General features: G+C 47.6%; 1 long non-coding RNA gene across 1 annotated transcript in view; it reads left to right on the forward strand.

Annotated features, from left to right (window-relative positions):
* Positions 1-9,155: 9,155 nt before the first annotated feature.
* LOC111760460 (uncharacterized) overlaps positions 9,156-27,529 on the forward strand; it is a 43,049-nt gene continuing 24,675 nt past the window's right edge. Inside the window, exons 1-2 of the long non-coding RNA XR_002794137.3 lie at positions 9,156-9,365; positions 12,562-12,753. This is a non-coding gene — a long non-coding RNA (uncharacterized lncRNA). The remainder of the gene's footprint in view (positions 9,366-12,561; positions 12,754-27,529) is intronic.

A 27,529-nucleotide genomic window follows, 5' to 3' on the forward strand; every position in this document is an offset into this window, starting at 1 on the left:
TCTGTTTGGTTCCTTCCTAAAATTCCTCTCTCTTTACTGGTACTCTCATATTTTTCATTCATTGTTTTTGTGATTTCCTTTAGTTCTTTCTCTATGTTTTCCTTCGTCTCCTTGAGCATGTTCAATGTCATTTACTTTAAAGTCGTCGTCCAACATGGTCCACAGCCTGGTCTTATTCACTGATGTTTTCTGGATTTCTATTCTCTTCCTTTGCATGGGCCATTATTTCCTGTTTCTTTGTCTTGTGATCTTTTGTTGCATACATTTTAATATTTTAAAATCTTAACTTGGGATTTATTCCCTGAAATCTGTTTCTTGAGTTTGTATTCAGCTGGTGATATCACAGAGATTTTCTTGAGTGTCAGGAGTTAGTAAAACCAAGCAAACCTAAGCAATAAATGCCTTTCTCCATCTTTGCAAATTGGCTTTGCATTGCCTTGTTTCTCCATCAGATTTCAGCCCTCTTTTTAGGAAGGCTGACCCAAGGTGAATGGATATTTGCAGTCTGATAGTCTTGGGTACAAGTTCCAGCCTCATCAGGCACACCTGTATCAGTGTAGCCCCAAAAAGGAACCTGTGGCCCACCCTTTACTTTCAGAATAGGATTTTCAGAGTAGGTGGGACCCATATGACCACTCCCTTTCCATTGGGTTGGGGAAACTGAGGCAGGTGAGAGAGAATGCAGTTGCCTAAGGCCTCCCTGCTGGACAGCAGTGGCCAAGACACAAAACCACGCTGCCCCGAAGCATTCCCTTGCCCGCCTTTCAGGCTGTAATTGTAGGAAAGATGCTGAAATGAAAGAATCGCACATGAATAGGATTGTTTGCAGTGAGAGGAGAACCTTTCATTGACCTGAAGTTCATTTTTACTTTAACAGAAGATGGACCCCAACAGGGAGGAAGCCCCTGCTGGGCCGACCTGAGATGCAGAGCAGTAAGCAGGTCCTAGCTCCCGCTTTGGAGAAGCCAAGTAGGGGCTGTTCCGGGCCAAGCACTGGAGACCCAAAGCCAGGATGGGGTCGGCGGGCAGGGAGGCAGCGGGAGAGCCGAGGTCCAGCACCGAGGCGCAGCAGGGGCATCTCTGAGCTGGAATTTCTCCTTCCTGTAGGGGGGTGAGAAGGGGCCGCTTGTGGGTGGCTTGTGCTGGACACAGGGAGATGCAGAAGAGGGGTCTGCAGGGACAGGACGTGTCTGCAGGGGGACAAAGGGACCAGGAGCTTCACCACTTACGGTCATTGGGAAAAACCTGAAGTCCATGGCCAGAGCCTCAGCCCTTGCACTGGTAGCAAATGGGGACACAACAGCTGGACTGGCAGGAGCAGGGCTTGCAGCAGCTGGACTGACCACAACCAGCCTGGCAGCCCCCACAGGAGCCGCAGCCCCCCTTGCAGCCCCCACAGGAGCCACAGCCCCCCCCTTGCAGCCCCCACAGGAGCCGTAACCCCCCTTGCAGCCCCCACAGGAGCCACAGCCCCCCTTGCAGCCCCCACAGGAGCCACAGCCCCCCTTGCCACAGCTGGCGCAGGAGCAGGCTGGCACACAGCAGCTCACAGGCTGGCAGCAGCTGGACTGGGAGCAGGTACAGGAGCCGCAGTTCCCCTTGCAGCCTCCACAGGAGCTGCAGCCCCCCTTGTAGCCTGCACATGAGCTATAACTCCCCTTGAGGCCCCCACAGGAGCTGCAGCCCCCCTTGCCACAGCTGGCGCAGGAGCAGGCTGGCACACAGCGGCACACAGGCTTGCAGCAGCAAACGGGCACACAGCAGCCGGAGCCACAGCCCCCACAGGAGCCGCAGCCCCCACAGCCTCCGGAGCAGCCCGAGCAGCCCCTGGTTCTGGGGGGTCGAGGGTGGAGCAGGTGGGGAGGGAAGGCTCAGGTGTGGGCCCCTGTGCCGGGAGCCTTTATGTCCCTCTCAGAGCTCAGGCAGGCGGCCTCTGCCCGTTGTTTGTGTCGTGGGCCTTTGGCCGTTCCTCTGTCCCGCCAGCTGCACTCCTTGTAACTTCCACAGCTGTTGCTGTGATCGTCGGACCGGGTCTTGGAAAGAAGTTCGTTATTTGTGCTCTCAGCGCCCTGGGCTAAGTTTCCGCAGCCCCACGGGCAGCACGTCACCCGAGGCAGCCGTGTCCTCAGGTGGGACTCTGGGCTGCGGTCTGCTTCCAGAATTCTCTATCCGCCGTGAGAGCACGGAAGGCGGGCACAGCCTGTGGCTGAGCAGAGCCCGGGCTTCTGGAGGGAGGGGGTGAGCTGCTTGGGGGACCCCCGGCAGCTGTCTCCACCAGGGCAGCTTCCGTCTGTGTCCAGGCCATAGAGAAGGGGCCAGAGCTTGTGCTTCTTGCTGGACAGCTCTCAGCCAAGGGACAGCACGGGCGGGCTGGGGTGGCCGTCCAGGAGAGCTCAGCTGGGGGGGCAGAGCGGGCGCCCGCCAGCCAGGGGGGCTGAGCCCCAGCCAGGAGCAGCCCAAGGATGAAACACTTGGGCCTCAGGTACGAAAAACGGTCCGAATCGGAGGTGCCGGGCGGCTGCAATGGGGCTCGGCCGTGAGCTACGCCCCAGAGCACCAGGCCGGCTCCAGCCTCTCTCCTTCTCGCCGTCTCGCCCCATGGCTCACGCGGCTCTGCTCCCGAGGCTGGGGGGAAGGTGGGGGGCTCCCTCTGGGTGGGGGCGCGTGTGGGCGTGTGCGGGGCACTTGGTCAGCACGGTCAGAGAGGCTTATCTGAAGCTGCCACCCAGCTAAAGACTGGGACATTCTAGGTGGGGAGCGAGCACCAAGGCCCCGAGACAGGGAGGGCGCCCGCAGCGTTTCGGGAACAGGCTCCGGGGCCCGTTCTCCATCTTCTTCTCCCTTCTGGAGGTGGGCAGTGGAAGCTTCCAGAACTGCAGGTGAGAGCAGGCGGAGAGCTGGCAGCGCTGGCCGTGGCTGCCCCAGCCCAGGACTGGGGGGTCTCTGAAGGTTCCGGGCTGAAGGAGCGGCCCTGCCCCTCTGCTGTCACCGTGTCCCAGAGCCCGGGAGAGGCAGGGAGCGGAGCGGCCCGGGCTAGAAAGATTCAGACAGACAGAAAGGGGAGGGAGGAGTGCGGGGCCGCGGGGGCCAGCCCGACAGGCGCCCGCCGCGGGTGCCCTGCCCGGCCCGCGCTGCCCTCGGCGGCTCCTTCGGGGCTACGCAGAGTGGCCCCCGCGGGGCACCTGCCTCCCGGCTGGACCCCGTTTTGTGGGGCCACCGGGCGTTGAGGCCGTGCCCCGGCCCTCTGCGTGTGGAGCAGCTGGTGCACCGGCGCGACCCGTTTCTCGGATATTTTATAGAATTTGCTTGCAACATGCCTGGGCCTGGTATGTTCTATTTTTGTTATTTTTGAGGAGAAAAGGATGGTGAATGCTGCTATTTCATTAATTTGACTTTTTTTTTCCATCTTTTAAAAATAAGTACTTTTTAGAGAAGTTTTTTTAAAAAGTTGCACACTCTGATCGTTTTATTGAAATGTCACAAAGTCACAAATGGTGAGAATGATTTTTATGTTACATATGTTTTACCATAATTCAAAATAAATAAAATTTTAAGACGATAGTATGAAGATGTTTATGCATAAACACCCGATTTGGCTGTTCAGTGAGAGCTTTCTCGGGGAGGATGGACGGGCTGTGTCCCCCGCCCGGGCGCTGCCCATCTGGCCTGGGCCGGAGCCGCTGGCTTTCTCCGAGTGGCCACCGGGGGGCGCCTGGGGCTCCTGCTCCGTGCGGAGGAGCCGGGCTGGGGCTGGAGGGGGGTCTGCGGAGGTCGAGGGCGCGGGGCAGGGGGTGCTGGGGTGCGGGCGCCGAGCCGGGGCCTTTCCTTGCCAACCCCCGGGTCCGGGGACGGTGACCCGCTGCGCTCTGCCCCTTGTTCGGCGTGGAGAAAGGAGGTTTAACGAGGGGAAAATACCTCAAGGGCTAGGAGTAAACAAGCGGCTTTCAGAAGCTGGACTCAAACATGCCCCGGGCATATTTCTTAATCACGCCGGGTTTACCCACGTTTCCTCCAGCGACCTCGTGAGGACTGAGCAGATCCTGCACGGGACTTTGGAGAAAAGCGCATTTTGCTGTATGATGACAGTCAAGGATGCTTTAAGCCTTGGAGAAAGGAAACACGGGGCTGCGGGAGGCGAGGCACTGAGCGAGCCCAGGGCCCCGGGGAGAACGTGCGGGCGGGGTGCGCTGCCTGCGGCCGCAGTGAGCAGATGCGTGGGACCAGGCCAAAATGCAGGAAAAGACCTTTGTGACTTTCTTTGTCAGCTGACCCTGAAAGAAGTGGGCAACATGGATTCCAAAGAAATCTTTTTTTTAAATTTTTAAAAATTAGTAGATCACGTGGAATGTTACATTAGAAAACAAAAATCATAAGAGGTTCCCATATAACCCACTTCCTACCACATCATTTTTGCAAATTGTATTTTTTTGAAGATATATACATCACACACAAAAATGTTACACTAAAAAAATATAAGTGGTTCCTGTATACCCTCCACCCCCCCACCCCACTCCTCCCACACCAACAACCTCCCTCATCATTGCGGCACCCTCATCGCACTAGGTGAAGACATTGTGGGGCACTGCTGCACCACGTGGATGATAGTTTACCCTGTAGTTCACACTCTCCCCCAGTACATTCAGTGGGTTAGGGCAGGATATATAAAGTCCAGCATCTGACCCTGCAATATCATGAAGGCAACTCAAAATCCCAAAAAGTCACATCTGAGTCCAGCTCCGTCACACTCAGGAGCACAAATTCCAAAGTAGGGCCCTCTGACATGGCACAGAACTCCAGATCCATCTGCCATGATTATATACCTCGTGGGTCTTCGTAGCCTTCAGGAGAACCAGTACCTAGGGTTGTTTCTAATTTGGTTTTTTCTGGGGTCCTGCTGAGGTGTGCGTAAGCACAACCCCTCTGATAACTTCCCAACTCTTTTTGGAAGACTCTTAGCCATATCAACTCATTTGTCTTTGCCATTTCCCCCTTTTATTCAAGGCCAAAGAGCAGTTTTTAATACTTGATCAAACATGTGGGCTGAGATATTCTACTGGTCTGAGTTGAACCTTTTATTCAAGGTCTCTTTCTAGTTGCATCATCAGTTAGTGCTTGGTAGTAATCCCTCGGTGCCAGGCAGGCTCATCCCTGGGAGTCATGTTCCACTTTGGGGGGAAGGTAATGCATTTACATGCTGAGTTTGGCTTAGAGAGAGGCCACATTTGAGCAACATGGAGGCTCTCAGGAGGTAACTCTTAGGCACCCTGCAGCTCTAGGCCTAGTTCATTTTTCAGGCACACAGGTTTATAAGCACAGCCATCAGTATCAAGGGCTCATTACTGGACCATCCTTCTTTGTTGGTCTTTGCCGCTGCACTTGGGGGATTATTTTGTTCCATTGGGGAATGTGACAGCACTCCTCTGGGTGGGAACTCTGCACTCCCTCAGTTGACATTTGTAACTGTAACTACTATAAAAATACCCAACATACATCCTGACATATTTATGTTCCCTATATACTTACCCGGGAGAACTCCCCCCCACCCATGTGCCCCCATCAATAACAGCCCACATCAGTGTTCCTCCCCTGCCACAGTTGAACCTCTCTGAGATCCAAAACTTCTTCAACAATGAATCCTAATATATTGCCAAATTCAATCAACAGGAAATTGAAATACAGTGATGGGTTTCAAGTTTAGAAATAGAATACATAGTAATTTAGAAATACTAAAATAAAGTAAAAATAAATTGGTGTATTAATAAAATGAAAAATATTATAAAGCTTTGTTTCTAACGTTTTGCTTTTCATCACTGTAACAGGTGTTGCCCTGTACGTACAGTGGCAAGATATTTTCATTTCTTCCTCAGTGTCTACATCCTTTCTTTTCTTTTTTCTTCCAATTTTTAATTTTGTCTTAAAAAAAGTATAAATCACAGTAATTCACATACACAGTATAGACGACTCCCAGATATCCAACATCAAACCTTTTTCCCTTTTCCCCAGCTATGATCTCTTTACATGTTCATGTTATATTTGCTGCAACCGATGTACAAATTTTGAAACACAGCTATCAAACATGGTTCTGTTTTGGTTTACATTATTGTTTATATTTTAGACTGTACAAATTTCTAAATTTTTAGTTTCCTTCTGTTTTACATTATGGTTTACATTTTAGTTTATAGACTTTTATACGCGCTAGATGTACGTTGACACGTCCATCACTGCATGACCTTGTGGAGCACTTCCACTGCCCCCCAGTTCCCTGCTCCCATCCATGCTGTACCTCTCTCCCCTCCCCTCAGGGCCCACCGTGACACTCAACCTTCACTATCCGAGGAACCAGATTTACAGATACTGCAACAATGCCGAGGGCTTGGTGTACTAGACTGCTCTAACAGGGAGCCCCGCTTCCCTCTCTTTGGGCCTTCAGGTCTCCCCAGGATGTGGGTGCACCTTCACACTCATTGTAAGGGTCTCCACCCAGTGATGTACCACACTGTGACAAATGAGCCTCACACATCCCCTAGAAGCCTGCCCGGTGCCAGATGCCCGCTTAAGCACCTTCAACACGTGATCCTTCTATTTTCTAAAGAGTTTTCTCAGCAGTGTAGTTTCAACCATATACCTGACATTCTCCCATATTCAATGGTTCCCCCCAATTCAGAAGAAGCCTTTAAAGCAGTACAATCTAACATGTGACATGATGGAGAGTTTAAAAACAATTATACCAAAAAAATAAAGTAAGAATTATGAGTCAAATTATAAACTTTGCTTCCGTTGGTGTGTTGTAATTGTTTTTGTGTTTGTCTCTTTGTTCAATGTCAGTGTATATTTTGATACCTCCAGATAGTGATATAAATTGATAAATAAAAATTTCTCAAAAGAGAAAAAGAAAACAAACATCTCACAAGGCACAGCCAGCAACTCTACTAGCAGAAATATTTCCTTTAGTGAAAAGCCTTGGATCTGAGTTTAACTCAAACGCGGCCCTGCAGGGCTGGAGGCCAGGCTCTCCGCGGGGGCCGTGGAGTTGGTGATGTGCCTGTTTGCTTCTTTTCTGACGGCCTTAAGTGTTCCTTGGCAGTCCCTGTGAGCAAATCTGAGCTGGCATCTGTCAGTCCCAGCTGAGGATTCGCCTCTTTATCATAAACTTGAGGAAGGAATGAGGTTAGACCAACAATTAGGGGGTCGGTGTGCACCCACGGGAGCCTCTAAACGGTGACGGGAACCCGTCAGGTTTAAGTGGACGTCAAAATCTAGCCATTTCGACACAACCAATCCAGTGTCCACATAGAAGAGGTGGCATTGGATTGGGAAAAGTGGACATAATGGACAAAGGGTATGGGGAAAGGCAGGAAGAGATGAGAGGTGGAGGCGTCTTCGGGACATGGAGCTGCCCTGGATGGTGCTTCAGAGGTAATCACCGGACATTGTAAATCCTCACAGGGCCTACATGATGGAATAGAGGAGAGTATGGGCCATGATGTGAACCAATGTATATGAGGTGCAGAGGTGCCCAAAGATGTACTTACCAAATCCAATGGATGTGTCATGATGATGGGAACGAGTGTTGTTGGGGGGGGGGAGAGGGGGGGTGGGGGGGTGGGGTTGAATGGGACCTCACATATATATTTTTAATGTAATATTATTACAAAGTCAATAAAAAATAAAAAAATTAAAAAAAAAAAAAATCTAGCCATTTCGAGCCTCCGAGGGGAGTGCCTTTGGCTCTATGTCCGCCCTCTGCTAGTGCTGATTTGCAGACAGTGGAAAAGCCTTCTGTTATAGCAGGTTATCGAGTTTGAATGGAATCATAGCCACATAAAACACTAATGGAAAACTATTTAGAAATGACTTGTTTGTTTGAGGACAGTTGGCATTTTCCAGAGTAACTTCTCCACCCTGCTCAGCTCCTTCCCCAGATTGTATGTGGATGAAGGAAGCGTTATTGTAAAAGGGGGGATATTACCCTGTTCCTGTGTTTCTTTCCTTTTTCCTATGTTGATATTTTTCTTTACTCTGAAAATCTAGCCTGTTTTATTGGCTCATGGTAAGATACTGTATGCTTTTTACGATCTCAAACAGTGTTTAAGAGAAAAACTGATTTATTCTGTAACTCCCACTCTATACTTGTAGTAACGATATGCTATGTAAAAAATGTTCTATCCTTTAAATGAAAAGTTCTTGCCATCATGTTTATGTAAAGAAAAATGACACTGAATTCTTTCGTATAGGAATTAACTGTTGGGAATTTTTATTTTTGCAGACGGTTTGGAATGTGGATGGATGCAGATTATGATTTTGGAATGGTCTGATGTGGAACAGAAGTTCAGGCATCATTTGATAAAAAAAAATTAAAAGATGGAATCTCTGAGTAGGAGAAGATAAAGAGCAACTCTTCTCAGTGAGTAGTTTGTCTTGTTAAAGGCAAACCAGTGGAAACCATGAAGCCTAAAAGAGAAAGTTTAGCTAAGAGAACACGGGTGAAATAGCCACGTGCCTCTTATCTAACCTATAAACTGAGGATTTAAAGTTTGAGAAGGGGGAGTGGCAGTAGCACAGTGGTTGAGCGCCTGCTTCCCTTGTATAAGGTCCTGAGTTCAATCCCTGGTACTCCTAAAAAAAATTGAAGAAAGCTCTCAAGAAAGTAAACAGTGGTAGATAGTGTGCTACATTGTAACCTCAGATTAAAAGAGGAGGCGTCACTGAAAAAAACTGCTGTGATAATCCACTCTGTGGTTAAGTTATAGAAGGTTCAGATGAGGTTGCTGCTTCTCTCCACCAGATGGCGCTAGAGGAAAGGCATTTTTCATTACCTTAATTTTGCCCAAAAGATTGGTCCTTCAAAAATCCGTAAAGATAAAGGAAGAAAGTGTTTTATATGTAGTGTGCTTTTTAAGTTATCATGTTAATGAATGTTGTCAGTCTAGTCTTAAAAGAAGATTAATACTAAAGTTGTCAGTTAAGTTTAAAATCATGCATAGGCAACATTTATTTTGAACAGCATTTAAATCACGTATGAAGTCCAGTATTGCACTGTTTGTCACTGTTAGCACTACCAGTGTTTTCTGCCAGTATTGCAAAAGAGTATGTGGCTAAACACCAGAGGAAGTGAGTGAAAACTTGAGAAAATAACAGAAAAGGACAAACAATAATGAATATCCACATTCCCACCATTTGGAAGAACTGTTAACATATTGTGGTATTTGCTTTCCTTTCTTTTTTGAAGACACATTAAGATGTAAATAAAGTCCTCTTTCACCAGTTCTTGCAAAAAAAAAGAAAATTTGGTTTCGTTTTAAGCATAAACTCCTTTACTTTCAAGAAGATGATTCCTCTGGTTTTGGAAGCCCAACTCGGAAAAGGTATGTGTATATGTTGTTAATAATTAGAATAAGAAAAGAAATCATAGCAAAGTAGTGATTTAAAGAATCGGACAAACACCACAAACACCAAATCCGCAAAAACAACGTTTAATCAATTTCCTGACACTGCCCACACTCTGATATTTTTTCACCTGTATTTTTTGACTACATACTCTTTGCTCATTTCTTTATAGGACAGCAATTTTATAATTTTATTTTCTAGAGAGAGAAAAGAAAGTTATTTTAGTTTTTCCTCTATCACGGCTGCTAGAAATTTCTTTTTTATGGGTTGTTTGAAAATCTTCATGGTGTTGTTATGTAAAGTTTTAGGTTTCTTGTCTAATTTGGGAAATCTCAATTGTTTTCACATGTGTGCTGTAAAACTTCTGGACACCAGCAATTTTTTCTTTTTGTGCATTATCTAATCTCAGATATTCTTAATTACCTCCAGCGACACATCTGTGAATAACGCCCTCTTTGGCAGTGTCAGTATTTGACGTCAAAACAGCATATGATTCACTATCATACATTACATTGAATTATAAAATAATTCATGAGTCTATCTGTTAATCTCTATTTGAAGTTTATCTCCTCGTCCTCATGAATTCCGCTATTGGTATGACCTGGAAATTTTGTTACTATTTGTATCTTAATGTCAAAATAATTTCTATTGATTTCATTGCTCATTTTATCAAGTTTATTTCAAATTCTATTAATTTTATGGGAATTTTCTTTTAGTCTCTAATACATAAATTTAAAGAAGCCAAAAAGCAATTATACTTTATGGTCAACCCAGGAGGCTATACTTCTTCACTTTTTAACTGTAATGTTAAAAAATATCTTTCCAAATTGTAGTTAAGGAGAGCAGATGTGACTTGAGCGGTTGAGCACCTGCTTCCCACACGAGAGGTCCTGGGTTTGGTTCCTGGTGCCTCCTAAAAACAGAAAAGCAAACAAATGAAAAAACCAACTTGGGGGACCTGAAGTGGCTCAGTAGTTGAGTGCCAGCTTCCCACAAAGTAGGTCCTGGGTTCATTCCCTGGCCCTAGTACCTCAAAAAAAATTGCAGTTAAGAAGGTATACTTGTGTTTTAATTACTTCTGAATACACTTTGTGCTTAGCACTCGCATACATGTTTCCCTTCTGAGTCTTTTAGAATGCATTTTAGAGTCCTTAAAATATTGAATGCAGGTTGCAAGACTTGAGCAGCCTTACATGGACTTCAGTGTCTCTAAAGAGAAGTGCTTGGGAAACGGACTTGGCCCAGTGGTTAGGGCATCCGCCTACCACATGGGAGGTCGGCGGTTCAAACCCCGGGCCTCCTTGACCCGTGTGGAGCTGGCCCATGTGCAGTGCTGATGCACGCAAGGAGTACCGTGCCACGCAGGGGTGTCCCCCGCGTAGGGGAGCCCCACGCGCAAGGAGTGCACCCATAAGGAGACCCATCCAGTGTGAAAGAAAGTGCAGCCTGCCCAGGAATGGTGCCGCACACGCGGAGAGCTGACACACAAGATGACGCAACAAAAAGAAAAACAGATTCCCGTGCCACTGACAACAATAGAAACGGACAAAGAAACAAGATGCACCAAAATAGACACAGAGAACAGACAGCCGGGGCGGGGGGGAACAGGAGAGAAATAAATAAATAAAATAAATCTTTAAAAAAAAAAAGAGAAGTGCCAGCTGGCAGGTGGGTTAAATGTGTTCTCATGGTGGGTGACCCTGTGGGACACGCAGGAGTCCCCTTCAGAGATGGAGGAAGTTTTGCTCTGGTGAGCTTGAGGGTGTGAGCCGCGCATGACAATGTCCTGCTGACGCTGACATTTCTGAAGTGAGGTCAGCCCCTCACCCTCGCCTGCCAGAACAGCTGTGACGCCGTGTGACCGAACGCAAATGCTGCCCAACGCTGGTTACAGTGTCCACGAGTTTTCCAACCTTGTTGAGTGAAAACACAGGCAGGTGGTGTCTCAGCTTGCCAGGCCTGCTATGACCCCTTACTGCTGGTTAAACAGCACCCTCTTAGCTACAGGTTTGTGGTGAAAACTGCCGTTTTGCCTAAACTATATATCTGAGTTTAAAAACATTTAAAGATGACTTGTACTGATGGACAGGGTTCCATGCCAAGGATGTGCCATCTTTCCTTTGACAAATTCTTCTTACACATTTATTCATATCGATCTCAATTTCCTTCTCTTTTTAACCATGCTGTGGGAGCTTTCCTTGTGTGTGTATCTTTGTGTTTACTCACACATTTCCCCCTTGAACATGCTTCTTGAAGGCTAATTGCTAGGTACTAGGTGTGTATTTAAAGTGTTGATAAGTATGTATTTTAAATTATCGATTTATTTTTGATAGGTCAAACCACACATAGTAAGTTCATTAGTTTCCTACTGCTACTGTAACAAATTACTATGAATTTACAGGCTTAAAGCAATACACATTTACTTTACAGCTCGGTGGGTGAGAGGTTAGACTTGGGTCTCTTGAGCTGAAATCAAGGTGTGTGGGGCTGCTTCCGCTGAAGGCTCGAGGGAGGGTCCAGGAGCAGACTGAGGTGGTTATGAGTTCCAAAAATAGCTGCTGGATTGTGTTTGTAAACTGCTCCGACCTGGGCGTGATTGAGTTATGATTAGGGCTTTGACTGGGCCGTGTCAGTAGGGCTTTGAGTCCCTCCCCTTGGCGGTGGGGACTCACAGATAAAAGGCAAGGGACAGAGGTGGGGGTTTTTGATGCTGGAGATTTTGACGTTAGAGTTTTGATGTTGGAGTTTGATGCTGGAGTCTTGAGCTGGAGCCCCAGGAAGTAAGGTCACGGAGGAGAGAGAAGGCAGCCCCAGAAAGAGAGGACCTGAGCCAGGAGAAGAACACAGAGGAGTAGAGATGGCTCCTTAGGCACGGCAGAAACCCCAGGGAGAGAGACAGAGCCATTCGCCTCATAGTCTACAGCTGACCCTGTGGAGGGACCAGAGAAGCTGAGCCCAGAGGAGCCCAGGAAGCCTGAGCCCTGCAGACGTCAGCAGCCATCTTGCCCCAACACTTGGAAATAGACTTTGGGGAGGGAAGTAACTTACGCTTTATGGCCTAGTATCTGTCAGCTCCTACCCAAATAAATGCCCTTCATAAAAACCCACCAGTTTCTGGTATTTCGCATCAGCGCCCTTTGGTGGCTGACGCAGTCTGCTTCCTTCCTTCTCCAGCTCCCTGGCGCCCACGGTCCTCGGCCGTCGTCCTTTCCATCCTGACAGCCGGCAAAGCCCCGCTCCGACCGCTGCTCCGGGCTCACGTCTCCTGCTCTGGCCTGGTGATTCCATCGCCCCCTGATAATTCAGGATAAATCCCAAATCCCAGGATCCCGAGTGGAGTCCCATCTGCAAAGCCCGTTTTGCCAGGTAAGGTGACATAGTCGTGGGTTCTGGAATTAGGGCGCCGACAATTTGCTGCCACAGTAAATTCAGAAGGAGCAGAAGGCAGGCAGGAAGAGTGAGTGTCTTTGTCCCAATCCCGGTGTCCCCTCCCCGGAGGTAGGGCAAAGAGCTGCATTTTCTTTACATGATTTGTACCTTGTTTTTTTTTTTTTTTCATTTAATGGTACTCCCTAGAGACCATTCCAAGTCATTCGTTTTTTAAAACTCACTGCAGATGCTTTAGCTCACCAGCTCATTGTTAATGGACATTCAGACCAACTGCTGAAGTGTGAAATGATGTAATAATCATCCTTGTTCTTACTTCTGAGAAGTGGAATTTTTGGGTGAAATGACATATGCATTTAAAATATTTGATAAATACTGCCAGATCACTATCTTGGTAACTACCTATTTACATTTCCAGTAACTGTGAAAATGACCATCCTGAGAACTCAGAGTATTAGCATACCTTTAAACAGGTATTTCTTTTCCTTGTAATTTGCATTTTTGAAGCATGAGTGAAGTTGAGCTTCTTATACATTTAAGAGATCCTTAGTTTTCTTCTCTGTAAATGGCCTGTCCATGTCCTTTGCCTACTTTCTAGTATGTTTTAAAATTGAATTAAATGAGTGTTTTATGTATTTTGGATATTTGCCTTTTTTCCATATCTGCAAATAATTTCCCCAGTTCTTTGTTAATTATCTTAATTATCAATTGACATTGTTTTAGTGGTGTTTGTTTTGCCATGCAGAATTTTCCTTTTCTTTTACACTTTTCATTTACTTTTTAAAAAAATTATCAATCTTTTCCTTTATAGGCTGCTAGATTTTATATCATGCTTAAAAAGAACTATTCCTTGCCAATATTATTAAAAAATTCCTCTATGTTTTCTTTTAGTTTATGTTATGTTTTTATTTTTTGCCAAAGTCTTTATTCTGCCTGGAATTTATTTTTGGAGTAAGGGGTTGGTAAGAATCCAATTTTAATTTTCACAGATCCTACACAATTGTCCTGTCATTTATGGAATGATGCATTTTTCTTACCAATTTAAAGTGTATTTCTCACGTAGGCGATTTCCATACGTACTCAGTTCTTTTCCTGGTGTTCCTATCCTTTTACATTTACCGGTGACCTCTTCACGTATGTGCCAAAGTGTTCGGATCATAATTTGTTATACTGTTTCATGGGGACGGTGGCTCACTGGGTAGGAAAACGATTATTTAGAGGTGGCACTGGGCCAGCCCATTCCTTAGCAGGTGAAAGCGCAGCAGGCAAGTTTCGGGGGTGGCCAGCTCATGACAGGAGGTGACGGGAAGGCGCCAAGGCTGCGGCCAGGTGGTGGCCCTCGCGGGGAGTGACCAGCCTCGGAGGGGAGGGCGGTGCCTGACCGCACCGCGGAGGGGAGCAGGAGCAGTGGCTGTGCCAGCGGCACGGGGGGCTCCAGAAGGGGGCAAACGCGAGAGGAGGGCGCTCTTCCCCTTGGGACCTGCAGCTGTGGGCTGCCCCCCCCCGGACGAGGATGGGCCCACAGTGGCCATGGTTCTTTGCCTGGCCGGTGACCCAAAGCTTCGTTCCTGAAGTTTCTGGTCCTGCCTAGATTGGGTTGTTGGTTTTCCGTTGACTTAATCTCGGGCGTGGTGGTACTAAGAGACGCCCTAGGAGCCCCCCATGTTCCAGGCAAACTCTTCTTTACCTCCACTGTGTAAGTACGTCCTGTCTCCCCTTGACAGTCAGGATCAGTCTCTCCAGCCAGTACCGCTCCTTCTCTGCCTGCTGATTCCGAGGCCCGAGGAGCTCAGGGTGGTCGAGCCAGGTCAGTGTGTCCCCTGGGGGAAGCATCCCTCCATCTGGAACCAAGACCTCCAGCCCAGCAGAGCCTAAAGCAACGGGATTGGAAACAAAAATGTTGCAGGGGATCGTTAGGGCTAATTGTGAAAGTCGAATGGATTTTCTATATACAAGATCAGTTCGTGTGTGTGTGTGAATAGAGATAGGTTTACTTCTTTCCCCTACAATCAGGATTCCTTTTATTTCCTTTACTTGACTAATTGTGCTGGCAGAAACTCCAATACAATGTTTAATGGGAGTGAGGAATACGGATGTCTTTATACTATCCTTAATCTTAGACGGAAAGGATTCACGTTAAATATGTTGTTAGCTGTGGGGCTTTTGTAGATGCTCTTTACGAGGTTGAGAAGTTCCCTTCTTTTCTAGTTTGTTGAGTGCTTTTATTGTGAAAGGGGGTTGGAGCTTGTCAGTGCTTGGCCTGCCTCGTTTGAGATGATCACGTGGGTTTCATCTTTTACTCTCTTAGCACGTGTCTTACACGGTTTGATTTGGGGTGACGTGTCTTCTCCTTGTGTCTTACCTGTGGGTACCTGATACCCACATGACTTAGCACCAGGGATTGGAACCTCGGTCCACCTGTCAAAGTGATGTCTCTCAGGTTTTTCCCCTGTGACATCAGCGTTTTCCTTCTTCCACTCCCATACTTTATCCCTAAGTCCGGCCTACACTCAAAGGGGAAGGGAAGAAAACTCTACTTTCTGTAGTGAGGAGTGTAGAAGAATCTGTGGACAGATGGGAAAACCACAACAGTGATTGATTAATATTATAGAGGAGATGTGTTAAGTCTATGCAAATATCCCGTTTTTCCTTAATGTCGCCTGTAGCAGTTATATTTCTTCTGTGTTTTTGACTTGAAATTCATCAGTCAGGATTTTTTTCCCATTTACTCATTAATTTATCCCTTTATTTATATCAGTATGGGCTTATGAATATTTAATTTATCTTGTCCGTTATAATCCAATACTATCATTATTTATTTTGTTGTTCAAATTATTCCAGTTTTGGCCATTGGGAACTCTTTCAGGCTGGCTCCTGTGTCCTTTTGACATGCTCCCATCGTATTTTTTTTCTTTCTCTCTGAAAATTTTCTTGCTTTCTGGGACTTCAGCCCATAGAATCAGCCATTTTCCTGGAGAGACCTGGTTCCTTGTATTGGAGAATGGTAATTAGAAACCAAGCTTGGGGCCCTGGGTGTGCTCACTGCTAGAGGGTGTCCCTGCTTCTAGGCCCTCTCAGCAGAGAGAGCTGGGAAATACGTATGTACGTGCACATGTGTCTACGCTTATTTCTGCATCACCTGTATGTGGATTATACCCAACAGGAATTGTACTGATGTCGATGACTCTAATTCCAACTCAAGAGGGCTAATTTCTGCTTTCCACCCTCACTTGTTTGTGACTTCCTCTGACAGGGAGAGATCTGGCTTCCACTAGCTGTAATGTGCTTGCTTATTTATTCAACTTTAGTGTACACGTACTCTCAGAATTGCCAACCCATATGCCTGATCCAGATGAGAAGCACATTTACCAAGTAGCATACAGCATTAGTATGCAGCTCGTCATGTCTCTGTCTGTCTAGTATCCAGTGAAAAGACTGCTCTGCAAAGTTAGGTCAGTGCCCCCTTTCCCTGCCCTCTTCACTTTGGTTTCTTCATATATTATGTCACACAGTTACAGTAACTGGCCCCAATCTGCTTTCCAAATTTGCTTATAGTAAAGTTTACTCTTTTTGGTGTCCAGTAGTGTGGGTTTGACAAATATAGAGCCAAATATCTACCCTATAGTGATAACACAACAGTTTCATTATAGAAAAATTCCCGTGTACAAAGCCTTTCTTCATTAATCCCTACCCACCCCCGACCCCCATCGCTGGCAACTATTGTCTGTTTTCTGTCCCTATGGTTTTTCCTTATCCAGAATTTCATATAAATGGCATTGTACAACATGTAGACTTTGGGTTCTGACTTCTTTCAGTAAGCAAAGAACAATTCATCCATTGTGGCATAAATCAGTAATTTGCCCCTTTTTATTGCTGCTATTCTGTTTTATAGGTGAACAAAAGTTTGCTTATCCATTTACCTGTTAAAAGTCATCTGGGTTGTTTCATGTTTTGGGCTCTTAAGAATAAAACTTCTATAAATATTCATGTGCAGGTTTTCTTGTAAATATAAGTTTTCAACTCACTTGGAGATTTGTGGGTTTGATGGTAAGTCTACATTTAATTTGATTAAAACAAAACAAAACAAACAAATTTCCAGTTTTCCAAAATGTCTGGTCTGTGCCATTTTGAATTTCTGGCAGTAATGAATGAGAGTTCTTATTGCTTTACATCCTCAATTGAGAGGATATTTTCAGTCTATTTTTGCCTTCTTCATTTTAGCTCTTCTGATAGGTGTGTGGTGGTATCTCATTGTGGTTTTAATTTGCATTTCCCTAATAACTAATGATGTTTGGCATCATTTATGAACTTACTGGTCATTTTTATATCTTCTTCAGTGAAGTTTCTTCCAAATAGTTTGCCTATTTCTAATTATTTTGTTTTAAGTTTTCTTTAATATTCAGGTTATAAGTTCTTTATCAGATATGTGACTTGAAAATAATTTTTTCTAGTCTATGACTTCTTTTCTCTTAACAGTGACTTTTGCACAGCGATAGTTCTTTTTAAACTTTTTATTGTACACAGAATTTCCCAGTTCACCCTTTTCAACTATGCAATTCAGTGGTAATAATTGCATTCACAATATTGTGCTACCATCACCAACTTCCAAAAGGCAATAATTTTTAATCTTCAAAAAATCCAATTGATCTATTTTCTCTTTTATGGACGCTGCTTTTGATGTCATACCTAAAAACACATTGCCATACCAAGGTCCCACAGACTTTCTCCATTGTTTTCTTATAGAAGTTTTGTAATTTTGGGTTTTACATTTAAGCCTATGATCTGCTTTGAGTTAATTTTTCTATAGGTGTTTCATAGACTCCAGCACCATTTCTAAAAATGATGGTCCAAGAATATAGTTTCTATGATTTCTACTTTTAAAAGGTGTTTTAAGTTTGTCTTGTGGCCTAGATGTGGTTGGTATCTTGGGGGCTATTTCATGTGCTCTGGAGAAGACCGTGTACCCCTCACACACATGGATGTCCGTGAGAGAAGTTGATGGATAGTGTCCATCAGCTCGTCTACATCCACGCTAATTTTCTGCTGACTTGTCCTCAGTTACTCTAATTGTAGTACGTGGATTTGCCCGTATCTTCAAGATCTATCAATTTTTTTCGCCTCGAGTGTTTTGAAGCTCTCTTGTCAGGCGCACACATTAGGAAACTGGACTCCTTCATCGTGACGTACTGCCCCTCTCTTTTCGTGATCATGTTCCTTTGTCTGAGGCCTGCTTTGTCTGAAATGCGCGCAGCTCCTCCAGCTTTGTGCTGGCTGTTTTGCGGGGCACGTGTTCTCACACTTCCGCTTCCCACAGATCCCTCAGACGTCGCTCGTTTCTGAAGGTCATTCCTCAGCTGATGGTAGATGCAAACAGCCATGGAGGCAATCGACTTACTGGCGATTTAAACCCATGAAATACCTCTCAGTGACAATCAGGCCAGTGCTTGCTTGACCAAACAACTGGACGCTGTAACCTGGCCAGGTTGTCACCCGAACCACACCGTCGCAGGAGGGAAAGGGGCAGATTTTGTTACATAGATATTAGAGGACAGGATCGCTGTGAAACAGCACTGGGGTAGTGGATGTTTACTGAAGGATCTCGAGGGTACAGTTCGCGCCACAGTAGGTGGAATTAGAGAGGGCAGGTGGCGGAGCTGGCCGGGCACAGGTGTTGTAGGGAGGGACCCCCTCCAGTGACAAAAGAGGAGGGGGCTCCTCGGGAGGCCCCGGTCTAGGTTCTCCGAGGTCTGCTGCCGCTCTGGCTGGAGCTGGGGATCAGCCAGGAGTGGGCACGCGGCGTGGGGCAGTCTCAGCCAGGGGCCATGGCCAGGAGGGTGGCACGTCCAGGACAGTCCAGCCAGACCCTGGAGGAGGGCAGGGCTCGGGGTCCTGGACGGGCTGCAGGTGGTGGGTTGAGGGAGGAGGAGTGCAGAATGTGAAGGGGGAGCAGATTCCCCTGGGGAGGGATGTCCTGTCTACACCAGGAGAGCTGGAGGCGCCTGGGTCTGAAGAAACAGCTCCTGCAAACCGGAAGGCGAGGGGTGCCGGGGCCTGCACAGTGCGCCTGCCCTGTCTGGGGTGTGGGTCTGCAGGGCGGGTTTGATGTCTATGGCTGGAGCCTCAGATCTTGTACTGGCAGCAAATGGGGGCACTGCAGCTGGACTGGGAGCAGCTGCAGGACACACAGCCCCCACACGAGCCACAGCCCCCCTTGCCACAGCTGGCACAGGAGCAGGCTGGCACACAACAGCACACAGGTTTGCAGCAGCAAACGGGCACACAGCAGCCAGAGCCACAGCCCCCACAGGAGCCACAGCCCCCCTTGCAGCCCCCACAGGAGCCGCAGCCCCCACAGGAGCTGCAGCCCCCCTTGCCACAGCTGGCACAAAAGCAGGCTGGCACACAGTGGCACACAGGCTTGCAACAGCAAATGGGCACACAGCAGCCAGAGCCGCAGCCCCCACAGGAGCCGCAGCCCCCACAGCCTCCGGAGCATCCCGAGCAGCCCATGGTACTGGTGGGTCGAGGGTGGAGCAGGTGAGAGAGCAGGTGGGGAGGGAAGGCTCAGGTGAGGGGCCTCCTGTGCCGGGAGCCTTTATAGCCCTGCCCAGGGTCAGGTGTGCTGGGCACATGGTGGCTTCCTCGTATCTATTTACGTATTCTCCCCAAGGAAACGGTATCATTTACAAATAACAAAAATATTGCTCTATGCGTGGGACGCCTTTCCCCCTTGCCTGTGTTTTCCTCCAGCCCTGCGAGGCTGAGCTCCTCTGTGCTGTGGGCCCTGAGGCTGATCTCTTCCTGACTTGTCCCAGCCTCTCCCCTGCCAATGAGCTTCCAGGGCAGTAACCAGTTTTCCATGTTTCTGCCCCAAACTGGGCATTCGGTGTGGGTGGCAGGGGTGAGGCGTGGGCTGAATCCAGGGCTTTCCAGAATGTTGGGCCCAGATGACAGTCCACGCAGCCACCTGCTGCCCCTTCTCTCTTCACCCTCCCCAAGCTTCCTCTCTGAAGTCCCAAGTTACCTGCAAAAGAGTTCTTTGACTTGCTTAAGCGCATCTCTCAACAATCTTATAGATGTCCCACATTTACAACCTCTTATTAGGTGTAATTATTGCTTATTAAGGACTCATTAGAGAGCTGCAGGGTTTTATGGACACATCTAAATTCCTGCTTTACTCTACGCCACCTACTTTCCAACCATCGATAACCTCACAATTAATTTAAAATTATTCTATTTCTTAAAGTGCAAAAATAGTGTGTTTATTATAGTGTGTTTATTGCACAACTACATTCTCTCTCTTCTTTTCCATATTTGAGACTTTGGGAACTTGGTTCATTGTGCTGCTCAGGGGCCTTGGTTGGGTCTGTCTGCCCTGCCCGGGGCTGGGGAGGGGGCTTTCTCCTGAGGAAGGGCCCTGCTTTCTTCAAGGCAAGGGTCTTGCCAGTCAGCCCCTTCAGGCCTTGCTCTGGCTGCTAGGATGCTCCCTGCACCCCTGTGTCTGCCTCACCTCGACAGCTCGTGCCTCTGCACAGGTGCCCTCCTGCACAGGTCCTCATGGCAGGGAATGTCCAGTCCCCAGGTTGCAGGACAGGGCTGAGGACTGAGACCCCACGGCCGAGCGGCCATCCGTCAGGGCTCGGGCAAGTGTGCATCTTCGGCATCGAGGTTCCCTCCTGGTCTGTTCCCTGCCCACCTCTCTTGGCGGATCCTTGACACGGCACCCAAGAGTCTGAGCGGCCTCTTCCTTCCAGCTGTGGCTGGCTCTGTCCGCCTTCCCTGAGCTCGCCCTCCAGGAAACGAGCTGTGATGGAAATGTCACAGCACAGAGGAGGCGAGACCGTCAGCTCAGGCCGGGTGCTTGTTGGAGATTTGGGCCCAAAGGATATCTATCGGGAATGAAAGAAAAAGAAAAAGGAGAGTGAAAGAAAGAGAAAAAGGAGAGAGAGAGAGAGAGAACTGGGATCAGGGGGTCTGCGAGTAGAGACTCATCAGACAACTTTATTGTTTACAAGGGGCTCTCTGTATACCCCAGTCTACGTGAGAACAAGTAGCAACATGCAGTTAACTACTGCATTACTCATAGTCTAAGGAACTCAAAAAATCTTATCTCAAGGTACAAAGTCTAAGTGTTCTATGTACTACAAAAGGTATGTGCTCATCTTTTCTTTCAGCCTTTAGCAGCGTCATCCTGTTTGCTGGGAACTCTTAATTACCGCATTCCTTAGGGTGCAAGCATAGCCATGGAGACAGCACGTCTCTCCTTGTGAGACCACGGTGCCTCAGTTTCCAACATTTGTTTTCATAACTGGTAAGATTACTATTAAGAATGACTCACTGTTTTATGAAAATGGTGCCTTGTATACATATCAGGAAGTGTGTTGCAGGATGGAGAAACAATAACAATGGCCAGAAGAAGGAAAGGCATCTGGATACCTGTGAGGATGATGTGGATTTGGCAGTCATCTCATGAAAGTCAGTTATTGCTACATATGGCACAAGAATTCTTGAAACAGACTAGACGCTTTATTGGACTGCTTATTATAAGCATTTTGGGACTGATTGGAATCATTACAGCTGCTGCTACTGCTATGATAGCTTTACATGAAAGTACAAACACAACACTATGTACATGATTGGCAAAAAATGCTAGTGATTTGTGGCATAGCCAAGAACACATTGATGAACAGTTAAATAATTGGGTTAATGATTTAGAATCGGCTGTTTCACATATTGGAGATCAATTGTATAGTTTAAACTTGTTAAGAGGATGGAAATGTGATTGGAATGAAAGCAACTTTTGTATTACTCCTCTTGCCTATTATTCATCCAAAATAGAGTGAAAAACAAATTAAGAATCATTTGCTAGGCCATAAAAGTAATATCTCTCTGGAAATAATTGAATTACAAAGAAAAATTTTAGAAATATCTCATAATCAAATTCATATAGCCAATGATAAGGATATTTTTTCAGACATGATCTCACATATTACAAAGTTTAATCCAGTTAATTGGTGGAAATCACAGCATTTCCTGTCAGCTTTAGGAATAGGGCTAATCCTATTTGTTCTGTTGCTCATGATTCTTACCTGTGCCGGACAGTGCTTTAGAAGAAAACTGCAAAGAGTTAACAGCCATGGCACATGTGAATAATCTGGTGCTAGCAAAAGCTCTCAATAATTTCCCCAAGTCAAAGAGCTTGGCTGGTAGTCAATGACGGGTAAGACTCTCAGAGGGGGGCAACCTAAGACAGGCATGGTCACCTCAACAAAAACAAAAAGGGGGAAATGTTGGAAACTGAGGCACCGTGGTCTCACAAGGAGAGACGTGCTGTCTCCATGGCTATGCTTGCACCCTAAGGAATGCGGTAATTAAGAGTTCCCAGCAAACAGGATGACGCTGCTAAAGGCTGAAAGAAAAGATGAGCACATACCTTTTGTAGTACATAGAACACTTAGACTTTGTACCTTGAGATAAGATTTTTTGAGTTCCTTAGACTATGAGTAATGCAATAGTTAACTGCATGTTGCTACTTGTTCTCACGTAGACTGGGGTATACAGAGAGCCCCTTGTAAACAATAAAGTTGTCTGATGAGTCTCTACTTGCAGACCCCCTGATCCCAGTTTTCTTTCTTTCTTTCTTTCTTTCTTTCTTTCTTTCTTTCTTTCTTTCTTTCTTTCTTTCTTTCTTTCTTTCTTTCTTTCTTTCTTTCTTTCTTTCTTTCTTTCTTTCTTTCTTTCTTTCTTTCTCTCTTTCTTTCTTCCTTTCTTTCTTTCTTTCTCTCTCTCTTTCTTTCTCTCTTTCTTTCCTCTCTTTCTCTCTTTCTCTCTCTCTTTACCTTTCTTTCACTCTCCTTTTTCTTTTTCTTTCATTCCTGATACCCTTTGGGCCCAAATCTCCAACAGTGCTGGTGAGCGCTTGTGGACAGGTGGGCAGGCAGGTGGGTCTTTGGCCAGGTCCTGGGGATTTCCACCCACTGGGCGCACTGGGCTCAGGGGTCAAGGGGCCACCAGGGTTGCTGTGAGTGGCAAGCATGGAGGCTCAGCTGAGCCCCCCAAGATCAGTGGGCTCCCCAGGGCTCCAGCTCACTCCTCCCTCCGGGGTGGGGGAGCCGGGCACCAGGGGACAGCTCCTGACTCTGCCCCATGTGGATGGTGCCAGCTGGCCCCAGGCATGGGGTTGTGGGGGAGGAGGATGTGGGGCTGCCTCTGCATTGGCTGAACATGTAGGAAAGGGGCTGGGCTGTGGGGACAGCTCTTGGGCCTGCCCAGGGTCACCCAGGAAAGCAAGGGGGAAGCAGAGTTGGGGTGTCTATGGGCAGAGGCTCAGAGGAGCTTCTGCATGTGTGCTGGTGACGCCGAGGTTGCCAGTGTGAAGGTAGAGGCGGGGTGAGGTGGGCGGGGGTCTCCATCTGTCCGGAAGGAGATGGAGGGCTGGGGAAGGGCAGCCAAACCAGACAACACTCGAATGGGAGCTCTTGGGAGAACTTTGATTTTGAGTGAGTTTGGAATCTGCAAGAACCTGCACAGATTGCATCGTCCTGTGCGCCCCTCCTCAGCGTGGGTCCAGGGCCTCTGTGGCCACCCCTTATGTCACCATAGCACGTTGCCAAGGTGATAGGCACGCTGTGTAAAGCCAGGCGCAGGCCTCATTTGGATTGCCTGGCTTCTCTGCGTGCTCTTTATTCTGTGCAATTTTATGACTCGCGAAGATTCCAGTGACCGGTCACCCAGCCAGGACGCCATCAAGGAACTCCCTTATTTCACCCTTTCAGAGTCACCCACTTCCCCCAGCTCCCCTGGCAACGACGGAGCTCCATCGTTTTGTTGCATCAAGAGTGTCCTACAGTTGTCCTGGATAGTGCTTCACGGACAATTACGGGACATTATAGATCCACCCAGGGCCCACTGGATGGAACGTGAGAGAGTCTGGGCTATGATGTGGACCATTGACTATGGGGTGCAGTGATGCTCAGAGATGAACTTACCAGGTGCAATGGATGTGTCATGATGATGGGAGAGAGTGTTGCTGTGGGGGGAGTGGGGGGCGGGGGCGGTGGGGTTGAATGGGACCTCATATTTTTCATAATGTAATTTAAAAAAAAAAAAATAAATAAATAATTAAAAAAAAAAAAAAAGAGTGTCCTACAATCTCATGAAGGGGCCAAAGTGGCCTCAGTTCCATGAGTGGACAGTGGGGGTCTTCTTCTAAGAGTTTACACTCTCCCCCAGTCCATTCAGTGGATTATGGCAGAATATATAATGTCCAGCATCTGTCCCTGCAATATCGTGCAGGACAACTCCAAGTTCCAAAAATGCCCTCATATCATACCTCTTCTTCCCTCTCCCTGCCCTCAGTGTGTCCCATGGTCACTGTTGCCACATCAATGATACAATTTCTTCCATTGCTAGAGTCACAATAGTTCTATAGTAGAATACCAGTAAGTCCACTCTAATCCATATTTTATTCCTTCATCCTGTGGACTCTGGGATGGTGATGTCCGCTCCACCTCTAAATCGAGAGGGTGCTTAGATCCCACATGGCTGATGGATGGGACTCTCCTGCTTGCAGTTGTAGACTCTCTTGGCTCCCTGGTGTGGTGGTTGACCTTCTTCACCTCCTTGTTAGCTGACCTGGGTAAGTCCAACAAACTGGAGAGTAGGAGTTGCAACTTTGAGATTTTTGTTTGTTTGTTTGTTTTCACTTGGCATAACACCCTGGGGAGCCATCCAAGCTGTGTCAGTCGATGGTTTTGTTGCTGAGTGGTGTTCCTGGCATGACTACACAACGGTTTTGTGGTGACCTCCCTGCAGAAACATGGCGGACCCTCACCCCAAATTTGGTTCAAAGCCGAGGCTGGTGTCCGTGTGCTGAGTGGCACACACAGTCTATTACTCAGGTGGGAGGCTCTGGGGGGAGCTCGGTGTTTCCAAGCAGGTGGAAAACAGCTTGAGAGAGCGGGAGGGGGCCAGCCGGGGCTTTATGGTGGTCAGGGGTCAGGCCGAGGGTCCCCAAGTGTGACCTGAGGCGGCTGAGGCCTGAGCCCTGCAAACACCGAGGATGACGCAGGCGCCTCACGCAGGTGCTTTACCCACTCGCTGCGCGAAGGGCATCCGGGGCGTCGTTACCGTGACTAAAGCTGCCCGAGGCGTTTGTGTGCAGGCTGCCGGACGAGCCAAGGTCTTGTTTCTCTAGGGTAAACACGCACAGTGCACCAAGGTCTTGTTTCTCTGGCAAGCACAGTGCACGGCATGTGTGTGCTTAACTTCCTAAGGAACTGCCTAGGCGGTCTCCACAGCGGCCGTCATTCTCCACATCCCCAACAGCAACACACGGAAGTTCCAGCTGCTCCGCGGCCTCGCCAGCACTTGCTATTTTCGTATTTTTTGTCTGTTCTAATATGTGTGCAGTGGCGTCTCACTGCAGCTTTAATTGCATTTCCCTAATGGCTCCTGAACAGCTTTTCGAGTGCTCGTTGGCTCTTCATATGTGCCTTGCCAAACTCATTCCTTAGTTCTGAGGCTTTTGATTCAGGCACATTCCTCGGGATTTTCCCCACAGCCAGGTGTGTTTTGGGTCCCGCGTCCTGGACCTGCCGTCTTCGGGCCCCGTGGGGCTTCACCCCGTGACCTCTGTGACAGCTCCTGCTTCCTCTTTTTCCTTTGGCCTCCATGTTCCCAAGTGTTCGTGTCCCCAGACCTCTGACCTCTGACCTCAACCTCTGTTTATACCCTAGAATCGTCCTTAGGCCTGGCGTTATTTGGCCTCATTCACCCCCACGGCCCCCAGGCCAGCAGGTCCGACCCCCCCGGACACCTCCATCCCGGCATCTCGTGGCTGCCGTGAGTGTGACCTTTCCTCACCTCCCCCAGATTGTCAGGTGACCCTGCTCTCACCCCATAAATCTCCTCCCCATAAGTGTGGGATGAGCTGTGAGTACGGGGTCTCACTCCAGTGTTGTGGGAAACTGGCTTACCTGTTGGTTACTGTAAATGTTACACCTGTTGAATGTTGCTGTTGTTAGATGTTGCAGTTGTTTCCTGTTATTGTAAATGATGTTGCAGTTCAGGCAGCAAACAGCTGCTTGGTAGTTTCACAATAAATGCGATGGGAAAACTAGGGCTGGGGCTCTCAGTCCCAGAAGCTGTGAGTCCCCTGGTCTCAGGTTTGTCTCCTCTCTTGTGTCTCTACCTTTATTTCGGCGTTGCCTTCCCTTCCAGCCAACCTATTGTGAGCTGAGTGCAGCAAGTGGCACCCAGTGTGGGGCAGGAAGGAAAGAAGGCTCGAAGGAAAGAAGGCTCGCAATCACTGGTGCCAGACGAGGGACCCAAAGAGAAGGATTGCCTCGAGCGAAAGCAAAGTTGGTGTAAAAGCGCAGAGCCCTGAGAGGTTTGGAAAGCCTTTGAAGTCCTCCAGCGTTTCTTGTATTTCCCCAGGAGACTGAGAGCAGAATCTACACCTTTCTGGCCAGTGGCAGCGGCTGCAGGACTGTAGGGACAATCTTTCCAGACCCACGGCTGCGGGGAGGTTGCGGGGCTGCCTGGCGCCCGTGCCACGGCTTGGGAGCGTTTCTGTGCGGGGACACTATGACAAGGACTTCCAGAGCTGTTTTGAGAAATGAAAGAACGTCCTGTGTGGGTGCCAGCTCATCAGATAAAACCATACCATGCACGCCACAAGCGCCAAGAGACGACAAAAGTTCCTGTGGGACCCAGCACCTCTGGTCATGCAGATGGAGAGATGGACGCTGGAACCTTGCTGGCTGGGTCTCATTCCGAAGACATCAAAGTATCTAAAGTATCTACAGAACTTACTCAAGCATGGCATCATAAGCAAGTATGACTTGGGGACAGAAAGAGAGTAAGACAGAAATTGAGAGGAGGAGAACTGGAAAAGAAATGTTGAAGCAATGAAGAATTCTAGATTAGTAAATTTAAAACTGCTTTTGTGTTTGTATGGTTGTTCAGTGTTATTGTGTGTGTGATGTAATCGTTCCAGTGTGAGTGAAAGAGAAAAAGAAAAAGAAAGAGAAGGGCAGGTGCCCCAAGAGGGCGGGAGCCCAGGGTCAAGCCCAAAAGGGTGAAAAGAGAAGGGGAGGTGCCCAGAAAGGTGTTTGTTCCATGTCAGTGTGTGCTGTCACTTTCCAGTGTGTGTTGTAATGGTTTTTGTGATATTTTGCTGGATAGTGATATAATGTGGTCTAAGAGAGTTCTATTCAATTGGCCAAAAAATTAAATAAGCACTTATATTATTTAAGTTTCTTAATTAATAGAATTCTTGCTTAAATTGCTTCATAGGAAAATGTAAAAGTTAAGTGAATATTGAAAAAGGTAAAAAGTTTAAGGGAATGCTAACTGAAATGTAATAAGGTGTATTTTGTCCTAAAATAAAATGGTTAATTGGGAAGTGGACTTGGCCCAGTGGTCTGGGCGTCCGTCTACCACATGGGAGGTCCGTGGTTCAAACCCTGGGCCTCCTTGACCCGTGTGGAGCTGGCCCACGCACAGTGCTGATGCGCGCAAGGAGTGCCCTGCCACACAGGGGTGTCCCCCGCATAGGGGAGCCCCACGTGCAAGGAGTGCACCCCGTAAGGAGAGCTGCCCAGCGTGAAAGAACGTGTAGCCTGCCCAGAAAGGGCGCTGCACACACGGAGAGCTGACACAAGATGATGCAACAAAAAGAAACAGATTCCTGTGCTGCTGACAACAACAGAAGCGGACAAAGAAGAAGATGCAGCAAATAGACACAGAGAGC

This window comes from Dasypus novemcinctus, chromosome 10 (assembly GCF_030445035.2).
Source record: "Dasypus novemcinctus isolate mDasNov1 chromosome 10, mDasNov1.1.hap2, whole genome shotgun sequence".
Classification (NCBI taxonomy): domain Eukaryota; kingdom Metazoa; phylum Chordata; class Mammalia; order Cingulata; family Dasypodidae; genus Dasypus; species Dasypus novemcinctus.